At 39.7% G+C, this 13,976-nt stretch overlaps 1 protein-coding gene and 1 long non-coding RNA gene across 3 annotated transcripts in view; one reads left to right on the top strand and one right to left on the bottom strand.

Annotated features, from left to right (window-relative positions):
* Window positions 1–10,334, bottom strand: part of ECM2 (extracellular matrix protein 2) — a 374,664-nt gene extending 364,330 nt beyond the window's left edge. The window contains exon 1 of the mRNA XM_044077415.1: window positions 10,202–10,334. The gene's annotated coding sequence lies outside the window, so the exon portion shown is untranslated. The remainder of the gene's footprint in view (window positions 1–10,201) is intronic.
* Window positions 1–13,976, top strand: part of LOC122806742 — a 1,208,783-nt gene that overhangs the window by 450,101 nt on the left and 744,706 nt on the right. The window lies entirely within an intron of this gene.

The raw sequence follows: 13,976 nt of genomic DNA on the forward strand, positions 1-13,976 counted from the left end.
CCTCAAGGGGACCTCTCATCTCAGGCCTTCTCTCAGCCTGTGGAACCATGGAACCTCACTTTAGTCCTCCAGTCTTTGACTCAAAAGCCCTTTGAGCCTGCTGCTAAATGTGACCTAAAGTTTTTGTATTGGAAATCTTTGTTCCTGGTAGCCATTATCTCTGCCAGAAGAGTTTTGGAGTTGCAGGCATTGTGTATCAAGAGGCCCTATCTGGTTTTTCATAAAGAGGGAGTGTCACTTTGGATGAACCCATCCTTTCTTCCCAAAGTTGTTTCTGAATTCTCTATTAACCAGTCCATTGATCTACCAATTTTTTTTCCGAATTTTGCCAATAGAGGACTGTATTGCCTTCACTCCTTAGATGTACTTAGCAATTAAAATTTTACCTAGACAGGACCAAACCTATCCGTAAATCTGAACAGCTTTTCATTTCCTTTTCGGGACCCAAAATGTGAGAGGCTGTTTCCAAGGTTACATTATCAAGATGGCTAGGGGACTGCATACGTGTCACCTATTCCCTCCATAATGAATCCATGCCAAAAGTTAAAGCCCACTCCACTAGATCTATGGCAGCTTCTATAGCATTCCATTCCAGGGCATCCATGGATGACATCTGTGCAGCAGCTACTTGGGATAAGCCTCATACCTTAATCAATCATTACAAATTGGACCTGGTCTCCAGTGGGAGAGCTGCCTTTGGCTCAATGGTACTCAGGAATGTTCTTCCATAAGGGCTGCCCATGGACCTCAAGGTAGCTTGGGATTCTGTCCCATCAGTGATGAATGGAAAGAAGATTAACAACATCAGATAAAGAAGTTATGTCTTTCCATAACATTCCATCTGTGTTGTTCATCTGCTTTCATTCATCACTTCCCACCCTCCTTCCCCCTCCAAAGGCTCCTGGGGGATGCTTTGGGTCTAAGTGGTGCCCTAGGGTACTTGCATAGAAGTGGCCTCAGCTTTTCTTCCTTTTCTTAGCAAACTCAATCTGAGGTAACAGGAAGAAGGGCATTCTGAGTAAGAGACTTGGCTCGAGAGTTTTTATGGCTGGCGCGAGGTTGGTAATAGGCCGACTCGGTTCCAGGGGCTTGGAACCAAACCCATCAGTGATGAATGAAAGAAGAGGAACACAGATGGAACATTATGGTAAGACATAACTTCTTTTTTCTCCACTCTCTACTTCACTTTACAGTCAGAAAACTACTAAAAACAACTGGTTTACTTTTGCTCATTGCATGTTTAAAGACCTTTTTAAGGCCTTTCAGTCTTATTAACCTTATTCTTCAATCTCTACTCCTTTCAAAGGAAGAGAGATTCCTTTTCCACTAAAGAGGTAGACTCTTCTTACTCAGATGGGGGGAGGTCTTGATTATGCCTCTCATAGCCATGTAGTAGCAGTGCACATTCCAGGATGAGCCAGCTATCTAGCAGAAAGCCTCATTAGATGTACACTGATGCTTCACAAGTGGTCCCTTTAACCGTTAATAGCAGAGATGATATTTCAGTCCTGGAGTCAGCCTCGCAGCACCTTTTGCATCCCTTACCAACAAGAGGTGTTTAGGAGAAATGGCAGTGGAATTTTTAACCAGATTGTTTAATGAAATCTTGGAAAGTGAGAGGATGCCTGAGGAGTGGAGAAAAAGTGTTTTGGTACCTATTTTTTTTTTTAAGAATAAGGGTGATGTGTAGAGCTGTAGTAACTACAGAGGGATAAAACTGATCAGTCACAGCATGAATTTATGGGAAAGAGTAGTGGAAGCTAGGTTAAGAAGGGAGGTGATGATTAGTGATCAGCAGTATGGTTTCATGCCAGAAAAGAGCACTACAGATGCGATGTTTGCTCTGAGAGTGTTGATGGAGAAGTACAGAGAAGATCAAAAGGAGTTGCATTGTGTCTTTGTTTACTTAGAGAAAGCATATGACAGGGTGCCTAGAGAGGAGTTGTGGTATTGTATGAGGAAGTCGAGAGTGGCAGAGAAGTATGCAAGAGTGGTGCAGGATATGTACAAGGGTAGTGTGACAGCAGTGAGATCTGTAGTGGGAGTGACAGATGTGTTTAAGGTGGAGGTGGGATTACATCAAGGATCAGCTCTGAGCCCTTTCTTATTTTCTCTGGTGATGGACAGGTTGACATATGAGATCAGGCAGGAGTCCCAGTGGACTATGATGTTTGCAGATGACACTGTGATATGTAGTGAGAGTAGGGAACAGTTTGAGGAGACCCTGGAGAGGTGGAGATATGCTCTAGAGAGGAGAGGAATGAAGGTCAGCCGGACTAAGACAGAATATATGTGTGTGAATGAAAGGGAGGATAGAGGAATGGTGAGGATGCAGGGAGTAGAGTTGGCAAAGGTGGATGAGTTTAAATACTTGGGAGCAACAGTTCAGAGTAATGGCAAGTGTGGAAGAGAGATGAAGAAGAGTGTACAGGCAGGGTGGAGTGGGTGGAGAAGAGTGTCAGGAGTGATTTGTGACAGACGAGTACCAGTAAGAGTGAAAGGGAAGGTCTACAAAAGGGTAGTGAGACCAGCTATGTTATATGGGTTGGAGACATTGGCATTGACAAAAAGGCAGGAGTCAGAGCTGGATGTAGCAGAGTTAAAGATGTTAAGATTTGCACTGGGTGTAACGAGGGTAGACAGGATTAGGAATAAGTGTATTAGAGGGTCAGCCCAGGTTGGACAGTTTGGAGACAAAGCCAGAGAGGCGAGTTTGCATTGGTTTGGACATGTGCTGAGGGGGGATGCTGGGTATATTGGGAAAAGGATGCTAAGGATGAAGCTGCCAGGGAAAAGGAAAAGAGGAAGGCCTAAGATAAGGTTTATGAATGTGGTTAGAGAGGACATGCAGGTGGTTGGTGTGACAGAGCAAGATGCAGAGGACAGGAAGAAATGGAAACAGGTGATCCACTGTGGCGACCCCTAACCGGGAAAAGCTGAAAGAAGAAGAAGACCGACACTAAATGTAGCAGCTATTTTGTCATAATCTCTCCACAGGAATAGACTCCAAAGAATGCTTTGGCCTATCTGTGCCATCCTAGACAATTTTGTGCCTTCTCCCATTACCGCTAATGACAAGGTTCCTGCAAAAAACATCCCTGTGCAAGGATTCATTTGTCCTCATAGCCCTCTTTTGGAGCTATGGCTTATAGATCTCAAGCTGGATCTTCTATCCCATCTGTCCTATGAGCTTCATCTGGACATTCTTTCCTCAAGTTGATGGCATGGTTTCTACAGTTGCATTCTTTCTGACTGATCCAAATTCTTTCCACTTTACTGAGAGCCTCTACTCACAAACTTTTCAAAATTAAATGGAAAAAAATTCTTATTGTGGACATTTGAACAGGGATTGTCGTCTCAGTATTGCAGTTTCTGTTTTTACTCATTAACTCGTTCCTTCCAATGAAGCATTGGAAGTTTGCACTGAATCTTCCAGAGGGCGGAGCCTAAGCGTTTTGATGGATTTACATTATATCCTCACATTTCAAACAAACGTTTATATCTCTAGAATCATAGGAGTTACTAAAGAAGTGTGCATGACAAACTCTTCAGCACAAACTTGGTAGTATTCTTTAGGCTCTAGATTTTAAACTAGATTTTATATGTCACATTAAACATAGTGTTATGGAAAAATATTATGTCTCATGTTTATTCAATAAATACATATTAAGTTTTAGTTTCTTTACAAATGAGTCAAAATGTTTATGTTATGTTTATGTCAAGGGAAAGCTGAAAAATAGATGCATAATTATGCAAGATATATCTTCATATAAGTGCTAGTCTTTTATTTTAAGTGTCTTACAACTGTATTCTCTCTATTAGCAAACCATAGCTCACTGACAGATAATTGAAGGTAAAGTAAGTGCTGAAGGAGTTAAGGGATGTTATGTTATGTTGGAAAGTCTAGTTTCAGAAAGTTAATGAATTGTGGCAGATATCTGTGGAAATCAGATTAATCAACAGTGCGCTTTGGCCTTCTCAGGCTGGGTGATGAGTTTTTGCAAGGTTCTCTCTTAGATAATGTGGACTTGTACTGAATGTTACAAGATTGAAGGACACTACATTTTAACACAGGTGGCTCATGTTTTGAAACGCATATTTGTGAAGTGTCCACATGAAGTTCTAAGCGAGAATCACGAGGAGCAAAATGATTTTAAAATGTACAGTTGTGCACCACTTAACGTCCTTCCACACAACATCTGACTGCATTTACATCCATACTGTACTAAGCAGATGTAAATGCTGTTGGACGTTGTGCAGAAGCACAATGTAAAGAATACAGTGTTCGGTTAATATTCTATGGATATAACCTATCCTGATTTGTTAAAAGTAATGCAACATCAAATTTCTGTATTCATGCAGCTGATATAAAGGTATATATATGGAGTGTTTCCTCTCTGTTTCTTGAGAATTTTAACAGTAGTCTCCCAGCACTGTTTATGGAATAAGCAAGTACTTTGCACATCCTTGACTGAGTGAAAAGGTACAATTCTGTATTTAATTTGTACTTTAACAATAGTAACTATTATATTTGTAATATGTTGCAAACAGTTTACAATATCTCAGCAACCACTGAAGTTACACACATACACATACTGATTTTAGCATTTTGTAAATCCAGCTGTGTGTGTTCATTTGACACTAAGCAGTTCTGTCTATGCAACTTGGTTATCAAGATATTTAGAAAAAACATGAACTCTATGACAATATAAATAAATATTGTATTATTATCAATTAATATCCCTTTACCTGCACTAAACAGAAGTCAAATATCAACATAATTGTGTTTGCCATTGCATAAGTTTTAAGATGAAATATTTTTATACATCCTATGAAGCATGGCTTTAAAATTATTAATCCAAGAATGAACAAGCAATATTTGATGACTAAAACCATCAGTAGGATGTAACTGAAGAAACACCTACAGGCATGTAGGATGGAATGGATGGAATAATGTAAGATATGGAAGTTATGTACTTACCATAAAGCTGGATCTACTTATCCCTTGTCTGTCCACTTCAGCAACCTGCACTTCATCCCTACCAAATTCTCAAACCTCTTCTAATGCCAGGCAGACCTACTAGACCGATACTGAATCTTGTCCCATTTTTGTCAATACCTTTCCTTATTCCTCAAAGCCCAGCTTTTAGGTTAAAGGCAGCAGATTTCATCTGAAGATTCAGAGGGGCCAGGTGCATTGTGGGAGTAGGGGAAAATGCACTACCTCTTGGTCTAGTGTCTGATTGCTGAGTAGAATTCTGACTGTGGTATTTTCCATCAGTCAAAGTGGACCGATTAGGAATAATGAAGATTCAACATTGTAAGTACATAACTTCTAGTTTTTGAACAATCATTTCAGATTTTGTCCATACTGGAGTAAATGAATAGGTGCATGTATTTACAGTGTCTGTTTATTTGAGAGGCAGTCCTCCTCATTGAATTCTTTTACAACTAACCTTTTTCTAGGTGGCACCCTCTGTCCAGCAGTTTCCTTTAAGTAGTGTTTATGTATGTATATTTATTTATATATCTATATACACACCCATACATGTATGCATTTATATATATGTGTGTGTGTGTGTGTGTGTATATATATATATATATATATATATATATATATATATATATATATATATATATATAAATAAATATGTGTGTGTGTGTGTGTATATATATATATATATATATATATATATATATATACACATATATATACATACATACACACACACACACACATATATATATATGTGTGTGTGTGTGGTGTGTGTAGAATGCATTACATTGCAAATTTATGCCAGTGAATATTAAAAAAAAGTAGAGACCACACAAATGGTCAGTGACAAGGAAAAAAGAACAATATTTTTTTTTAGGTAGGTAATCGCAGCATCCCCCATTCCACTACATAACTATTCCATGATCTTGGACTAAAATGCAGAATATGTGGAAACATACCACTTGATCAAAAGCATTTTGACAAAATGAGACAATTAATTGCTTCTTGATCAACTGAAATACTCAAAATACTGCACCCATCTATAGATAGATGTAGATATAGAATACATGTCTGTAAGTCCTTTCACATTATTTTATTCTGTGTTTTCTGACATTTATGTTGTGTTGGGTTTGCTTAGTGGTTGGCGGAGGGGGTGTGCGGAAATTGATGGTAAAAAAAAAAGTCAGACATGCTATCTTAGGCTGCCACTATACATCACATTGTGCATTGGTTGAAGGTGCAGGCACCCCCTGAGTTCAGGATATGATAAAAATATAGCAGAATCAGGGAGTTACAGAAAAGGACATCAGAACAATCTGCCACCTTGAAGGACTCCCTCAGTAGTCAACCAATACTTTGTATGTAACAGATATACACTTGATGTATGTTCACTGATGATCACAACATGAGACACTCCCACCTGCTGGTGAATTTTCCATTTATATGACCTGCTGATTACATCATGCCATAAGGAAGCAGATGCCTGACTGCTGCAACTACCACTTTCCCAGTATTATTATTATTATTTTTTTATGGTTTCACAATGCCTGCCAGCCATTAATCCTGTGCTGATGGAAATTGAAGTGATCCTTCATACTGGGAAGCTCCAGCATAAGGGCAATAGCCATTCAGAGGGGTTGTCATTCTGGCAGCCGGTGGAAATGATTTGTAGCCTCAGTGACACCCTGGCAATGAAGCATATGACATAGACTCTGACCCCTCCATCGATGGGAAATGAACGACCCACAACACTGCAGGATCCATTGTGCTGCTTCCTGTAACAGCATGCTTTTTTGCACCTAAGATGAGTACTTCTGCCTTGGTGGCTGAATGCCTGCCCCAAGGCTGTCCTTACTTTGGGATTGTGACACTGGGAGACCTTGATGCACCCCCTCACCCCTCATAGGATAAGGTATACCCATTTTCCTTACACCCTCTACACTAACTGAGTTGGGACATCTTTCTGTAGTGCATAATGTAAACAATGCTCTCTCAACTGTTCTTATCAGCATCCATCTTTAACCCATCCTCCACACTCCTGACATACCTCTATCTTTGCTTACTTAACTACTCAGTCCTACTTAAGTCACCGTTATCCTCATTCTTTAGACAATTTTCAGCTTCTTAGACTTTGGCTTCCTGTTGGCTACTGATTGTAAACGCATGTATAAGCTGTAATAACTTGTACCTTCTGTGTAAAGGCGATTTGTCTCATTGTAATCTGATGGAATGTTGCAAAAGTCATGGCATTTTTTATTTATTTGTTCATTTTTTTCTCATTGCCCCCACTGTCATTGATCATACGTCCCCTCCAGGCCAATCAGCCCATTCTTTCTTCATCACTGCGGTGATGGTCAACTGAGAGGCACCATTATTCAAACAACCATCAGTGGGTGAAAATGTCCTAGTTTCTGTGCTCTGCTATCTGGCAAAGTGCCTGGGAGGGGTATGCAGTAGGATGATGGAAGACACCATCTCACTTCCACATGGGGAGTTCTTTTCAAGTATAACCTGGCCGCACTCCTTGAAGCAGGAGAAGTAGTCCCAGTCTCCACCAAGGAGATTGCACTGCCCAATGTACCTCTGAATATGCATTGCCCCATCCCATCCCTGCCAGGAGAGGCAAGTAAGTAATGTGCCTTCACTCTTCTCCCTCCCTGTCTTGGTTCATCCAGTACCTGGGCCACTTTGAACCCTGGACATCTGTGTCAGGACTTCATCCCTCTGTGCAATGGAACCAGTCAAAATCACTTCATTTGTGCATATGAATGTTAGTTTAAAGCCTTCATAAAGTAGATAGCTGTCAGCTTCATACATGAATTTTACTCATGGGTCCCCTCAAATTATCAATGGTATGATCCCACCTATTCCCAGTAAGAGTAATATACAGTTATCGACAATGGGATGGGTAAAACTAATCTAACACCAAATGGGAAAAGTTAATTCAAGCACCAAAAGGAAAAGTGACTAGGCTTAAAATGGCCTGAAAGGGCAGCCAGCCTAGTACTTACCTATGAACCTATGCAAGTTTTTGCAATGTTTTGTACTGCTGACATTTAGTTGCATACATGTTATTTTGTATCTGTAATATAACATTCCACAAAATTATCCTGTTTCTGATTACCTGTTCTTTTCCCTGATATATTCGCCATTCTTAATATTCAGTTATGTTCATGCCATTGTGTCTCTCCATATATGATGTTACGGGCATAGTCTGCTTCTTAACTTAGTAAATACCTATTCTTCTGTTACCTATAAATTTGCTGGAGCCTTTCTTTTTGAGAGACCACTAAAAAGGGTTCTGCACATTTTGAGTAACACAGTCTTCAGGGTATAGATAACTGCTTGTACCTTACACATATTTTTTTACAAACTCTGCTTACATTAAAATAGGTGTTGTGACTGACTGCATTAAAATAGGTAGTGGGTGTCGTGCACCTACTCATTTAAGTCATAGTGTTTGCCTATAGCTGATGCCTTATTTATAATGGTTTTTCTCTTTACAGGCATAGCTTTATCAAACCTTTTATCACCAGTCTTTATTTATCGGCCTTACTGCATTTTTGTAGTTACAGATCCCTTATCGTGCTCACCATTCTCATAGACACATTGCACAACATATACTGCAGTGGAGGAGGGGCTCATCATTCATTCCTAGATATAGTAAAACCAGCAGCTGTAGGTCTGATAATGGCAAGCATTAGAGTCAAGAGCAGCTCTTGTTACAGAAATTGTCAGTTAAAATGCATTTGGATTCTTTCACCATTTTTCAGATTCTGATGAAACTTACTGTGAGCAGCACTCTTTTTCAATCTAATCAACCTTTTAAGCCATCCAGCATCCTTCTGCCCACTACAGTTTTGCACCCTACTATCACCAAGTACCTTTTTAATGCTGTGCTTTGATATCCCTTTTCCACCATCCCATAGTTTGCTGACAACACCCCCAGCGCTTGAAGCAGGGCTCACTCCTCTATGACTGGTATGCTAATCATAGTGATCCAGGTGCATTGCATGCAGTTGTTTTTATACTGGGACCCCACTGCAGGCATAATCTAGTATTTTCTTTTATGAGATCTCCAGCTCATTTTTTCCTTCCTGTACAGTTCTCTAAAAGAACATCAGAGTGTTATAACCTCTGAAATATTATCTTTGCTTGGAAGTGACAGTACGTGCTACCATGTCTGTTCTTCACTTACCGTCATTACTGGACCCAAGGTTAACCTTCACTATAACCATATTTTGTTACAGATTATTAATTTAGGCTGTGAGAATTATGCCTGCAGACTGTGACCTCTTGTAGAGGTATCAGGCTCCGCAAACCCACTGAAAAGGTGCTATTTTTGTCTTTTCCAAAAATGAAGCTGATAACAAATGGCAGCTGTCCCAAAAATGAAGCTTATAATAAATGGTAGCTGCAACATCCTTAACTTTCTTCCTGTATAGAAGCCCTGGCACCCATCCTAGAGTCATGTTGCTAATATGGTAATAAGTTGGGTCACTTGGCTAAGCAGGCAACCAGAAATGTACCTCTTCCAAGCAATGTCCACTGATAAAATACACAAATACATTTACTGTAAGTGAACATATGTAGAAATCCGATAATTCTGATTATTTTGAGAATCTTTTATGATTGTAAACTGTATAGCACTTTCAATATTTGTAGTAAAAGCTAGAAATGTAGATGCCCACTTCACCCTGAAAAAAAAAAAAACATCACTGCCTTATTTCATGTGCCAAATATGCTATTCAGAAGCTACACCCTTTGCAGCTCAGAGTTTGGTGATGGTGGTGGTGGGAGGTGGGGTAGTCTGTGCCGAAAGAGGTTTACATGAGTTAGGCTACTAGGGTCATTCTTGCAGAATGACGAGATCATGCATCCTCTTACATCTGGTGTAGCACACTTTCATTGTTACAGATTTGTTGTTGAATGGTTGACTTATAATGCATATTTTTTTGTTTTTAAGGAATTCTAACTAATTCAGCTAAAGCATTAGAATATCATGCTGAGAATTTCAACATGCTTGGCAAACAGTTTACACTCATGTTTTGCACTTATCGCTAAACAAGACCAATTACAGTAGAAGTTTCAGTTTTTGATCTGATGGCATGAATAAGACATGTTAAAACTTCACAGTCTGTGTTACGTCCTGCACTTACAAACATCTTGTTAAAAGCATAATTGAAATGGTTAAAGGGTATTTACCTGATCTCTAACCTAACAGGAGAGCCAAACAGATGCCATAAAGTGATCTTCTTGGAAATTAAGCAGAATCAAACCACAGGCAGAATAGGAAGAGGGGAGCTCATACACGTTTCATTGCTTCTTTGTGGTGATGTCTGTGCGTTGTTCCCTGGGGGGGGGGGGGTTGGGGGTGGAGTTTGTAAAGAAAAAGCTTAGGGAAATGTTAGTAAGAAAAACAATAGAAAAATGTTAGTTGAGGAAAATTAAACGTAGTATAATGCGCCTGGGTCTTTGGGCTGACAAGGCACAGCTGGAAGTAAAACGTGGCAAACAAAGTTTTATGTATGTATGTTTGGGTGTGCGTGTATGTTTATATAAAAATACATATATGGAGAGACAGAAAGAGATACTCACACACTGAATATATCTATCTAGATATCTGTATTGATAGATACAGATAGATATAGATACAGGTGTGCCTGTGTGTTTGTACTGGAATCTGTTAACAATCAGCATTAAGTTCTAATTGATGCTGACAAGGCACATACCAAATCCTAAGATACACTGAGAATTTTTAAGACTTGAAATCGCGTACGTTCAGAGTATAATATTTGTAATAAAGTATCACATTACACCCTAGATGTAATCCAGGTGTCTAACTCAAAATGAAGTATCGAACCAAAAAAAATGTGCCCATACTCTTCTTAAAGTGGAGAGTTTATACTGAAAGCTGCAGTTTATATATATGAAAGCTTGACATGGTTTGATTTTTGTATTTTACTTTGTCCTGTTCCACAACAAGCATTGCTACATTCAGCAAACACAGTTCTGCTGAGAAAGTGACATAATTCAACAAGGATAATTACATTCTGAAATACAGCATGGAAAAGAAAACTCAGCAGCCACTGAAATAAAGTTAACAAACAAAAGCTAAGTGTAATAACACTTTTAAAAAGGTCTGTGTACTTTACCACAAGTGTTCTGGTTTTGAACTGCAAGTGAGGCCAATTCCTTCTTTGTCAGCTAATATTTCCGTATGCTGCCAGGGGCTTGATGAGACACCGTCTGCTAAACTGCTTTTGTGAGAAATGAATACAGCAGATGGGGCTCTTAAATCAAAGCACAGCCTCTTGTACTTTGAAGTTTTCTATTCAAACCCACGCAAATTGAGAGGTCAGCCTGAGGATGATTTTTGATGTGCACTAATAGACAATTTGTGTTTAACCTTGTTGTAATTAGTAGGTGTTACTTATGTGCTGCACAATACCTACTGAAACAAATACCACTTTATACTCACAGTATTCAACGTGGATGATCCTCCTCAACTGTTTGTTTATATTGCATTATATGATTACACCATCCACGTCAGAAGTAAGGAGTACTGCTTACCACCAGAATTAGTCCACAGAAAAGCACATGATGGCTACAGTTAACATGGATAATAAATTCATTTTGGTTTGTGGGTAAAAGCAGTAGAGTAGGAAAGTTATGGAATATGTGGTTTACAGTGAAATTAATCATGTCTAAGCAGGTTTAGTATAATGTTTTTTTTTACATGGATTTGTATATGGTCAAATCATTTGGCAAATTGTCATTCCACCGTTTTGGTCATGATCTTTATAAAACTAGGGTCCAGTGCATTTTTAGCTAACATTTTTTTCATACTCACCCAAGTTGACAGGCATGATGTTAACACTTTCTTTTTAATTACCACAACCTTTGCAAAACTGAACTCCTTCACCTTCCATAGAATCATGGTGGAATACACATCTCTGAAATGCAGTAAAGACCAAACTAAAGTTTTTAATTAAAATAATGTCCTAACACTGCCCTAAAGTTTGCCTCCAGAAGATATCTAACCATGTCACGTCTAGCTATAGGTCTGCTCATCATCCGTCACTAACCTCATTTACTTCATCACCCTTTCTGATCATTCCAGTAACAGTAACCACACATCCATGTCACCCACACATAACCCAGTGTCTGTTCCTTAGGATCATTCCTCAGCACCATTATCTAGCACCCTTACTAGAAAATAAAATAAAATCACCGCAGTCTGCATCTGCCTAAGTAGGATCAATAGCAAGTAGTGTGTAGCCTAGAAGCTTGGATCTTTCAAAACAAGTCCTCTACTCTGGCACTATCTGAGACATGGCTTAAGGAATAATTCTTAGGAAGGACAGTCCAAGGCAAATGGCAAGAACATGAGGCTCACTTGCATATCTGTGTTCTAGAGATGAGAGCAGTGCTACTAGAGTTGCAAGCACTTCATGACATTCTTCCTCTCGGAACAATAGCAATACAATCAGACAGTATGTCAGTGGTATGGTATATAAACAAACAAGGGAGAACCAGATCCAACCCCCTATGTCGAGAGGCTCTACGTGTTTGACAGTGGGCGATATCTTCCCAACACTTTCTAGTTGCAACACATATCCCGGGGAGAACCAATGTGATAGCCGACAAGCTCAGCAGGGCAATCTTGATGCCTCATGAGTGGTCTCTGAATTAGAAAGTCTTGGAACAGATTTTCCGCAAATGGGGACAGCCTTTCTGCAATCTGTTTGCCACCCCAATGAACACCAAATGCAGCAGCTACTTCACCCTTATCCCCCCTTCCGGGAGGAGACACCGAGAGATGAACTTGTCCACAATTGGCCCTCAGGACTTCTTTCCGCTTTTCCTCCCTTTCCGCTAATATCGAAAGTGATCCAGAAAGCAAAGACTTCCTTACTGGCCTCGTCAGATTTGGTTCCCCTTTCTCGGGCCTCACCTTCTGGACGATCCATACACTCTGGACCCAGTACCAGACCTTCTGACACATATGTCAGGCACGTTCTGTTTCCACACCCTCAACTTGACAGCGTGGCTGCTCCACTTCCATCCCTAGTGAGGCTTCATGATTTCTCCCCTGTGGTTACACATATCCTGAGATCTTCTCATAAACCTTCTACGAGAAAATTGTACGTTAGCAAATGGAAAAGATTTTCTCTCTGGGCGCAAGCTAAAAACATAGATCCATATACAGCCTCCATTCCCTTAGTGTTAGAATTTCTAAACAAACTTTTTCATCAGGGATCAGCTACTGCTACAATCAAAGTTCAATTAGGAGCTATCTCCAATTTTCATTTGGAACAACATGAACCTAATCTTATGGCTCACAGATTGTGTAGATCATTTTTAAAGGGCACTACTTTACTAAGGCCTCCTTTTCAAGAACCCATATCTCCCTGAGATCTAAATTTTGTTCTTTCAAAACTTACCTCACCGCCTTTTGAACCTTCACATACATGTAATTTAAAGTTCCTTTCATGGAAGACCATTTTTCTGGTAGCCATTACGTCCGCCAGAAGAGTGTCAGAGCTGCAAGCACTCTGTCAAACCTCCTTATTTGATATTTCATAGAGACAGAGTTTCCCTTCGCACTAACCCTTCCTTCGTCCCCAAGATTTGTTCACAATCAAACATTAATCAAACTATTGAACTGCCAGTCTTCTTTCAAAATCATACAAACAAAGCGAAATATAAGTTTCATCAACTTGATGTACACAGATGGGTTCCCTTCAGAAGCTCGAAATACTGAAATCTCGAATTTCAGTATTTCAAGCCCAAGAAGTCGAATCCACATAATAGCGAAAGTTTAGAAGCGCAAAATTTAAAACCTCGAATACCGGAGGTTTTGAATTTTACGCTTCTAAACTTCCGCTGTGGTCATATATTCTGTTATGTGTGTGTGTGTGTGTGCGTTTGCGTGTGTGTGCGTGTGTGTGTGTGTTAAGGGGTTTGGGTAGGGGCT

This window comes from Protopterus annectens, chromosome 7.part0 (genome assembly GCF_019279795.1).
Source record: "Protopterus annectens isolate FY-2018-M chromosome 7.part0, PAN1.0, whole genome shotgun sequence".
NCBI classification, from domain to species: Eukaryota; Metazoa; Chordata; order Ceratodontiformes; family Protopteridae; genus Protopterus; species Protopterus annectens.